We start from the raw sequence: 10,606 nt of genomic DNA on the forward strand, positions 1-10,606 counted from the left end.
TCACGATCCTTCTCGAGAATACAATACTAAAAATTGATTCATTGAAAACATACTGTAGATTTCCTGATAAAAATAAACGAATTCAATTTCACATCACATCAACCAGTAACAGACATAGCTAGCACATTCTGAAAACGATGATTTTGGGTTTTTATGCATTATTTTACACATAAAAACACGCTGAAATTCCATCATACCATGTAATAAATGCACATGATGGAATTTTAATGATGAATGATGAATTGATCATAATTTATTCAATTATCAATTTTATGCTACGCTACTTATTAGATTCTGATGATATAAATCTGATTTGTGCATTGCATTGATGAAAACAATATTCACAGAAAAAACAACAAAATTGGATGGAGTTCGTAGTCGAGATTGAAAAATAACGAAAACCAGATTGTCTGAGGGTTTTCGGTACGTGACCCTTCCCCGTCGAGCTAAAGCTGCGACCACCTGCCCACTCGCCCGCTCCCCTGCGCGGACAGAGATCGCACGAACTCCAAACTCGAATCTGCGTGGTCCGCCGTGAATTGCGTAATGCGATTGTATTGCACACTTTCGATTTCGATGGAGCTCGCTCGCTCTAGGAACCGATACGGTTCCTGCTGAGCAGTGCAAATAAGAAACCGATGTAACCGAATGATAAATGAGCGTCAGCTATCCGGCACCCACCGGGGGCCTTTCCACGGTCGCCAGTCGATCATGAGCCGCCGCCTGGACGCGTGGTGCCCCTCGGCGCGAGATTCGGAATGAAAGGGAATTTTTAATCGAAAATCGGTGGCCCCACGAGGAAGAGGCAGAAAAAAACCACCAGAATCGAATTGGAAGAAATATCGACGGCCACGAGCTCGGCCCTCCTAGGTGGCGGCGTGAGGCCGTTCCTTTCCGAATGATCGAAAAGTGCACGGAGAGGCGTGAAACTAACACAAATCACCGCTTGATGCCGCTTGGTCGCCGCAATCCGTGTCCAGCGTGGAGGGTGGTTTTATTTTCTCATCCCCTAATCTTTGCAACTTTTTTGCACGCCGTTTGTCGAATTCGAACCACGACACGGTGTGGTCTCAAAAATTCGCTCCCGGAGTGCACGCTGTTGTCCTTTTGAACACTTGTTGTTAAGCGAGCGGGAAATCTAAGCGAAACCTTCCCCCCAGTCATGCAGGTGTTTTGGAATGTTTAATAGTGAATTATGGGCACAAGCATCAACGATAAACCTTTTACATTCGTGCCATTCACTCCCAGGTATCATTATTTAAATGTGATGTTAACAAAATAACAAGGGCATATTTGACTATTCAACGAATAATTTACAATATGCTTTCAATCAATTTATCCTTCTAGATTAATATAATAAAATCGTGGAAACATATTGAACAACGGGTGATGTTAACATTCCTTAAGCCATGAAGCAAATCCAGCAGTGGCATATTCAATGTGCTATTAAACAAACAACATTGGCTAAAAGCTTGTCGACCGAATATAAATAATGGTCTTAAATTGTCGCAATGTTTAATATCGAGTAACAACATCGATGTTTAACAGCAATAATCACTCCAACCAACAAGCTCCATAGCTTCCACTCCCCAAGCCAAGCTTGCGCCAATCCTCGACACATTATTAAAAGCAAATAAACACATCCCGAACACGACGCTCGCGCTTGTGGGGCCGTGCAAAGTTGTGTGGCTGATTTGTAGGACTAACAGATTACCTCCCAGGCCAAGTGAGGTTAAACTAAACTCAACTCTACTCCTAAACTCAGCTGCCCCGACCTATAGCTGCCCCGCCGACGCCCATGGAGCGAACTAGATAATTATGCCTCACAAATTCATAACCAAGCATAGGGCACACACACACATATAAAACCCAACAGAGCTGTTTCCAAATATCTCAGCTGTCAATCATCCGAAGCGGGTATTCAATGCTGGAGGATCAAGGCTCATGTCGCGGCCCGATTTTTGGCGTCAGATGTGGTGTTTGCCGGTTAGGAAGATAGTCGGTACACCGAAAGCTGCTGGTTGGAGCTCATGGCAGCATCTGGTTGGCAGGTTCCATTTCTTGCTGCCTGTTTTTTTTTTTTTTTTTGCAGTCCTTTACCGTTCCATTTCGGTTTAGAAGGGACAATTCTGTATGCCAAAGCACGGATGCTTTGAGGCTTTTCGAAGGCTAAGGAAAGGAATATCGGCAAGATGCCGACCGCTCGAAGATGCCCGAGTGAATCAGAGCCTGTCGCAGCGGACTGACGATATGGGAGACTTTCATGATGTCGTGCCGCGTACAAATGGCTAATGGAACCCAAGGCCATTGCGCCATCGACCAAACGTAATCAATTATCGTGCCAACTCAACGCGAGTTCGCGTGCGCCAAAGATGCCACAGTGGGGTTTGAAGTTTTACTTTCATTCGCGACCTCCCATTTTTCAAGTGGACAATTTCATCCAAGCGCCTTTAGGATTTGTTTATTTCATAAATTTCAATGAGGCGAACGCATCTCGTTGGAAGTGAATTAATTCTAGGAAAAGAGATTCTTTCGGGGGAAGCTGAAATACTACTCGCGACAGATGATGAAGTTTAATTGAATAAAGCACTCGATTTTGTATCGAGGAATGCAGCCGATTATTTTGCTGATTCCGAGAAATTGTATCCAATGTATTGGAAATGGTCCAATTACTACAAGTCCCACACAACACGAAGCCGTACATAGTAGTATGAATTAAATCTGAAATCAATATATTTCGAAGCGGAATCGCATATATGCATAGAAAACGTACGTGCAATGTATATTCTTTGTTGTATGATACCGATTAAGAATTTAATACGATTTGCTTTATGCATGTGTAAGTCCTATATGACGCGGACTTAGAAATCACATATGACTAAACATATACAAACGTATAAATGGACGCTATTGTGTCGCATATAATACTGATTAAAATCAGTATTTTTTTTATCAATGTACGGATAGCGGTGTGGGTTTTCTTCCAGTCTTGAGTATCCTTCATCCAATCAGCACAGTTGGTACATTGGATTGGCAATCGAAAAACAGATGTCACTTCTTATAAATAAATCAATTCAACTTTTACAAAAACTACACACACACACAATATTTATGCAAACGACACTACGAAAAAACATGCTTACTTCATTTTGTATAAGCAACCAAGTATCCTGTACTTTTACCATACCAAAAACTACTTAAAATTAATACTTGGTCAAACTTTTGTCAAAATAAGCTTTTTCCAAAAACATTTTCCGGAACTTCACAGTTTAAACTGTAAACAAACAAAAAGTTAAAAGTTGGTATGTGTACTGTGTAAAAAAAAAATGTAAACAATATTCATGTCATTCTGACTCTTTGACTTAGCTTACCGTAATATGTTCTTACTTGGATTTTTCTCATTTGCATTGACATTTACGCGCGAAGCTGTTTGGGTAAAGAAAGTTAAGTTTTCTTATTATTTTCGTGAAAGCACAAAATTGGTACAACATCGGACACACTTGGTACATTTTTCTTGTATCGAATAATTTATATGTCATTTTATGAACCTATTAAACTATCCAAACAGACTTTGTCATTGTTACCATGCAATTCATAATAAATATTCTTTTGAAAATGTTCATAATAATAACTGAACAGGTTTTCAAAAATTAATGTTAAAAAAGAATGTTTCTTTTTAAAAATCGCACACGGAATTAAACAAAAAACACGCGCCACACAAAATACACACGTCCAAATAGCGCTTGTTTGCAATCATTAGTATAAAGCTAGCCATTGATCTTTTACCCCCCATAAGTTCTCCCTCCCCCATACTTCCTAAGGATCCGTGCCCCTATCGTATGTGTATTTTCACGATTAAATTTCAACCAACCCTTCATCCCGCATGTGATATCAATGAAATCTCGCTTTGTTCGTTCCACTGACGCCTCCTGAAATGTTTCTTCTATTGTAGGTCCTGACCATTAGCCAAATGGTTCCTACTTTAGTTAATCATCATGACCCTGAAAATAAAGCAGATGAAAAGAAAGAGGGAAAAAAGGCAGCCAATTACGTACGCAAAATTATCTCGAGCCGCGGGAAAATAAAGGCAAATCTACGGGACGGCTAGACCGAGAACGGCTTCCGAGCCACGCTTTGCTCCTTCCGAAAGGCTCGTTCTCGCTTCCGCGGGCCTTCCGTTCGCCGGTAAACAGCCTCTTCGCCCCGACCATTGCCGTCCTCAAACCTGGCACACTGGGTACTTAATTAAACCTATTTATTAATTTAGTCAAATTGGCTTCCTCGGGCCGAGTGGACCGGATCATGACCAGCGCACTTGTACCCCGTGGCACCCCGTGACAAGTGAGTGACGAGTTTCGCCGATGGTGAACGACGAACGGAAGGGGATGGTGGGCCGCGAGGAGTCGCGAGCTGCCGGCGAGATTAGCAGCAAATTATAGGTTTACCGAATGGCCACTCCGACGGTGACGTTAGGCCAGTCCTGCAGGCTGATACCACGGCTCCCACCAGCATAGCACAGGCCCTTCGACGTTCGAATGGGTTCACTTGAGGCTCATTCGCACTGTGCGTTTGGTTTGCGTACGGTTCATTTGAATATCCACGAGCGGTACACACGGCAACAAAAAATTTAACCACCACTTCCACTCGCGTTCAGCCCGGGGAAAACGCATTCGACAATGGTGGCTCACATTCGTCCCCGTAAAGCTAAGTATTTAATGTAGTGCGAGTTGAACTTCGTCACAGGTGCTGGACAATTCGGATAAAAATTTAGCATGTTTTTTTGTTAAATTTGATGGATATAAATTTATAACTCTATGTTTTGCAACAAACATTCATATTAAATTGTGTAGAAAAACAAAATAGAAACAAATTTAGGTCTTCTACCGGTATTGGTATTGCTCAGGATGCGTATCGCTCCAGGTAAGTGTTACCAGGTACAAAATAATATCATAGCACTCCTCCATTTTGTACTCATACAGGCCAATATATTTCGTGACACAAGAATTCTGAAAACAATTGTGTCATACTCGCGTCGTTGTTGAAAACTTCCCTTTTTTTCATAACATTATATCAAGTTACTACCAAGAATCGAGTTTTCCAAAGGAAATCTTTGATTGAGCATTGAAGCAAGCTGACAAAAAACCGGCCGAAACTTTCATCACAATTTTATGCGATAAACTTTTTTTTAATGCTGACTTTAATCTCGGTAGTAAAATAAATTCTCGGATTAAATATAAAAAAAAGAATTAAAAGCAATTTTGCCTACCTATTAGTAAATGGAATGATGTTTTTTCTGGCTCAAACTAGTAGTTCCTATGTTCGAGGAATCAGTTTCCCTGCATTCAGGTGGATTTGTTTACGTAGCAAGGAAAAATATTTTTTAAATTGTAAATATTTTGTAATTAGTATTTCGTAAGTTGTAAAAATAACTTGATTAAATATTTTGAAATAAATGAATCACTAAAGGAATATTTGATTAATGCAACATTATTGAATGTATTTTATAGTTTATAGTTACAGTATAAATATATTTATGTATTTATAGTTTCGATAACATAATAGATTCGATGGGGGGTCCGCGACAGCCGAGCGGTAGCGCCGGTTAGAAAATCGGCCCATGAGCGCCGGGGCTCACCACCTCGACGGCGTGGGTTCGAATCCCAACCGAGACCGGACCATCCCCTGTACGAGAGGACTGACTATCCACGTACAACAGGGAAACAAGTCTCGTAAGCCCTTAACGGGCAGGCATGACCAATAGGTCGTTCACGCCAAGAAGAAGAAGAAAAAGAACATAATAGATTAGGAATAATGTTAGTTAACAAAAAATGAATTTACAAAAAAAATGAATAATTGAATTAAAAGAAAAATAATTAGGAAGATACATTTAATAAAAAAAAAATTTTGGTTGTGTACCACAAATCGCTTCCATTTGCCCTACTGTGCTGTGGGGATACCTCGCACTCGCGCGATATGACGAACGCCAGCCGCGTACCGGAGGGCCACTCTTTTGTTTGCTTATAATTAACTTGATTGAATCTCGTTCCTCCCGCGGGGACCCGTAACCGGTTTCCTATTGGTTCGCGGGTTGGGCCCGCGCCTTTTGTCGAAGGTTTCGGCGGTCGAAAATTTGAATGTGTTTTTCGAGTACCATTTTTCCCGCGCTCCGGCTATACATTCCAGCCTGCACGGCGTTATCCTCCATCGGTGGAGCCGGCCCAAAGGAGTGTTTGTGGGCCGAAAATCGCTTACTCACTGTGAGAAATCGTTAGTCGGTTTGGCGTTTGGGGGCCGCGCTGGTGCCGGAACCGACCGCTTTCCACCAAACACACCCAAAACGGCCGCGTGTTATTGTTACAGCCCTATTGTGTCTTCATTCATGAGTCCTTGGCAGTGGAAAAAGAAAAGCTTCAAAGTCCACGTAACCAAATCCACCTGAATGGAGGGGAAACGAGGGTAGAAGTAAAAAAAACCCGGACACGAAGTAAAACACATTCACCCAACGCTTCTGTTGGGCCGGCAGGACAAAGAGTCACCCGCGGGCGCGAGGGTAGTGAAGAAGATTCACTTTTCAAAGATTGACCGCTAAAGCAGGCAGAATCCAAACAAAACAAAACCCCCGGCGGACCGGGCGTGATCCGCCATACCAGATGCTTATCGAATCGGGACCCATCGGGCTAATTGAATTCGTGACGACACCTACCAGGAGTGAGTTGTGTGAGAAAAATTCAAATATGGCTGCTTAAGGCCGACTCCCCTTTTCCGTTCGGTGGGAGAAAAATTCGGCGGTTGTTGCCGATTGTTGAATGGACATTTTTGGCCCGGTGGAAAACCGATAAATCAACCCTATACGGAATCGTTGCACAGCGGGAGGTTCTTCCAAACCTATTTCTAAACCAAAAATTGAGGTAAATGTTTCCCTTCAACCCGATCGCTACGAGTCGGGATGCTTTCACCATTCCACTTGTTCATCAATTAAAGGGGATTTTTCATTTATTTTAAATTCAGCATATTTTAAACATTTTGAAATTGTTATTGTTCCAAGGTAAAGTGACAACAATGGAAAAAAATATCAAGATAAAGATGAACAAAAAGGATGCATTTAATTTGCTAAAATTATGGTAATGCTAAAGAATTGGATTGTTTCGAATTGGCTCTGTTTAATACAATTAAAATAACTTCATCAAACAAAGACTTTTAATGAAGAAACATAGCCCTCACTTCACTGAATAATGAAAGCATCGTTGCTACCCTTGTAAGCCACAATTTTCGCTAGATTTATCAACCCAACACCCCAGGCCGAAAGGTTTTTCCCTGCGATGCCTTCGCTAGTGACATAATTTCATTGCGATCAATGAACGGGAACTCCTTCTGTTCGCAGCCAGCGCAGTCAAATTTCACGCATAATAAACGGCGCCATTGAGCGGGTGCCAGCGTGTCCTTTTCCATCTTTTCTTCGCCACACAAACACACACACACACACATTCGGTTGCACCCTTCGGCAAACCCTTCATTCTTGCCTTGCGTTTGCTTGCTTGAGCTTCCTTCTTTTCCGATGGAAATTTTCCACGCCCGGAATCTGGCCCAGCATGACTAATTTCCACGACTTGGACCACATGCCTGTGGCTTGGGAGGACATTATTACTTTATTTTTCTTTTCCCGCTAGGTACTCTCCTTCCATCGTCAACCCATTTCCCGCCCACTGCCGAAGATTCATGGAGAGTCCTTTCGTCCCCGGCCCGCATTCCTAAATTGGGCCGGAATTTCGGAAGAACGTGGCCACCCCCCGCTGTGATACCGTTTTCGCTCGTACACCCCCATCACCAACCTTCGCTTCTTTCAGCAATGGTGGCCAATTTCCCCCAGCGTGCGAGCGTTATAGTAAATAATTTTTATTAATTACCGGATTATGAGACAACCGTTCGACTCGGTCCGAGGCCGTCTTCGGCCTAGGAGTTTCGGCGAAGGCGGGCCAATAAAAATCCCGCCGAGTTTTGTGGACCAGTAATTGATGGTCAATTAGGGCCACCGTTAGGGGCGTCTGTGGGTGCCACAAACGCAACTCTCGCAAGCGCCATTTCCATCGAAATTTATGAACGAATAACTAACTCCGCTTCGATTGGCGGTTTTCTTGGAATAATTGGAGTGTATCCAAGGGAGTGGGGTACAACTTCGTCATCTCACAGCAACAGTGAAATCGACGGAAACAATGTCTGCCCGTGAGATTCGCGTCACCTAAGGAATGCATGCATGCGATAGGATCGGTGACACGTACACAATTCTGCTTAAAAATTAACACTCAATGCTCAACAGCGTTCGGACCTTGAGTGTGGCCAAGGGAACGCAAAAAGGGAAAAGGCTTCACGGGTTGATATCATCGAACGTCTTGGTAGTAAAAGGCAAGGCTACGTGATCCAACGCCGCAATAGCATACGGACGCCGCATGACGATTGTATCCGTTTGACAGTGGTTCGATGATTGAAGACTGATAGGTTTGTCTCTTCCATTTGTGTTTCATCGTAAAAAATATAAATATTGGAGAAAATCATTCCATCGATGTATAGGATGAGTAATGGGATCCATGCGTAATGGATTCTATAAGAAAGTATGGAAACAGGAATAGCAACTATGACTAACAGCTTCTTCCTACGAACATATTTGCAGCCTGATACAAAGCTATAAAACCATATCACAAGCTCACATTTATGAAATAGAGATATAATTTAATATCTCTAAACTGATGCTAGTTACATGACGAGATTCCAGGCCAATAAAAAAATCTAAAACCAGCAAATGAATTCACCTCACCCAAAACCCAATGGCAGTTTTATTTGCAAAACGCTAACCGTAACATTGGTTTTTGTTCAAAATTTTGTCGAAATTATTTTACCAAGAAAAATCTAAATTATCTACAAATTCTAATTACTTTCCTATAACATGTTTTTATTGATTTTTTTCTCTAGGTGAGTAGATTAAATTTCAACTTCTATAGCATAAAGACAAAACATCTAAATTTTTTCACGACGCCCGTTGCATACATCACTCAAACCGCCATCATCGTCGGCAAAACGATTTAATCGAACAAATTTCGCCAAGGCCACCGACCTGATCCGACCATCTGGTCGCCACAAAACGGAGTCCTATCAAGCGCCGTATCGTCGAAGTCGCCGGCACTTTTCGTGGTTTCTCCGGTGCGGAAAACCGCAAGTGCATTGGCAGGTTGTACAAGTGCATGGGATGAATGTTGATGATGTTTCCCGTTTTGCCCCGTCCGTTCCTGAATCTTGACACGCAGCAAGCCAAACCAGGCCCATGATTGCGCCATGAGTCGCTACTGTACGCGCCAAAGCCGGCCACTTTTACCGCATTAATGCACTGATGCATCACCTGTCAGTGAGCGTTGAATGCATTGTGTCCGTGGTGCTGGTTGATGCACCTTGCACCGAGGGTGTATGCACTGGTCGGTCTGCCACCAGTTGCCCACAGATGGGCAGATTACTGTCATTTATCATCATCGGCGCGGCATGGCCAATGGGACATACTTTACCATTAAAGCTGTACATTAAAGGTTCACACAAGGAGTGTTCACGTGAATACTCCTATTGCGATTAGGTGGAAATGGTGACTCCTTTGGACACTCGCTAGTCACTGTCAACACATTCTTCCCTTAATAGCGTTTCAATTGATCCATTCGCTCCCAGTTAGAGACATCAATCTGTAAAAGTTGCAAATAAACCTTACAAGTGACTTGTAATAAAAAATTAATATCAGTCAAACATTTAAATTACTCTGATTGGTATCTTTCAATTATGCTCAACAGATAATGTAAAGCAAATATAGCAGCAGTCTTGTTGATCCCATCATTCTGATAAAAATAATGAATATGTTCGTTGCGAACTACTTCTCATTGTTATAAACTGTTATTGAAACTATTTTGGGTCTTTAAACTACTTTGGTAAATTTTCAGTGGATACATTTTGTTCCACAATATTTTGCTTATATTTAATTAAGATTCAATTTCTATTTTTGAAAATAAATTTATTCATGTTTACTGTGTCCACCAAATGTTTGGCTACAGCATGTAACATGATTAAACTAACTTTTGCACTTAGGTTAAATTGATTCGGTATGTATTGTTCCTTCAATCATTGCTTCTGTTCTTCAAAGAAGTCAAAAACAAAGTATAACAGTTGCAATTGGGGGGAAAAAACAGAGATACACATGGTTTGGCTCCTCAAAACCGTATGAGTTATATCCCATGCCATCCATACCCGATTGGTTCTTCATTAGACGAGCTAAACCGTCCGACGACGAGATCGTGACGGTATGGAACACGATCGCGCCGTCGAATGGCGCAATTTTGCGGCAATGTGAGCCAAATGTGTGAACCACGAGCGTACGCAATCCGCGCTGAAGACAAGCAACGGCCAACGGAAAAGAAAACCAACAGTCCTCCCGAAAGAAACGGTGCCTCGCAGTAAAAACCCCTTTGTTGGTGTTCTCGTTGTTTGCTCACGAGCTGACACTAAGTATCGGGATGCGCAGGCCGCCTCATCCGGCGCGCCGAAGGATCCGAAAGACTGAGGGAAAAATTAATCCATCGAT

Source organism: Anopheles coustani, chromosome 3 (genome assembly GCF_943734705.1).
Source record: "Anopheles coustani chromosome 3, idAnoCousDA_361_x.2, whole genome shotgun sequence".
Taxonomy (NCBI): Eukaryota; Metazoa; Arthropoda; class Insecta; order Diptera; family Culicidae; genus Anopheles; species Anopheles coustani.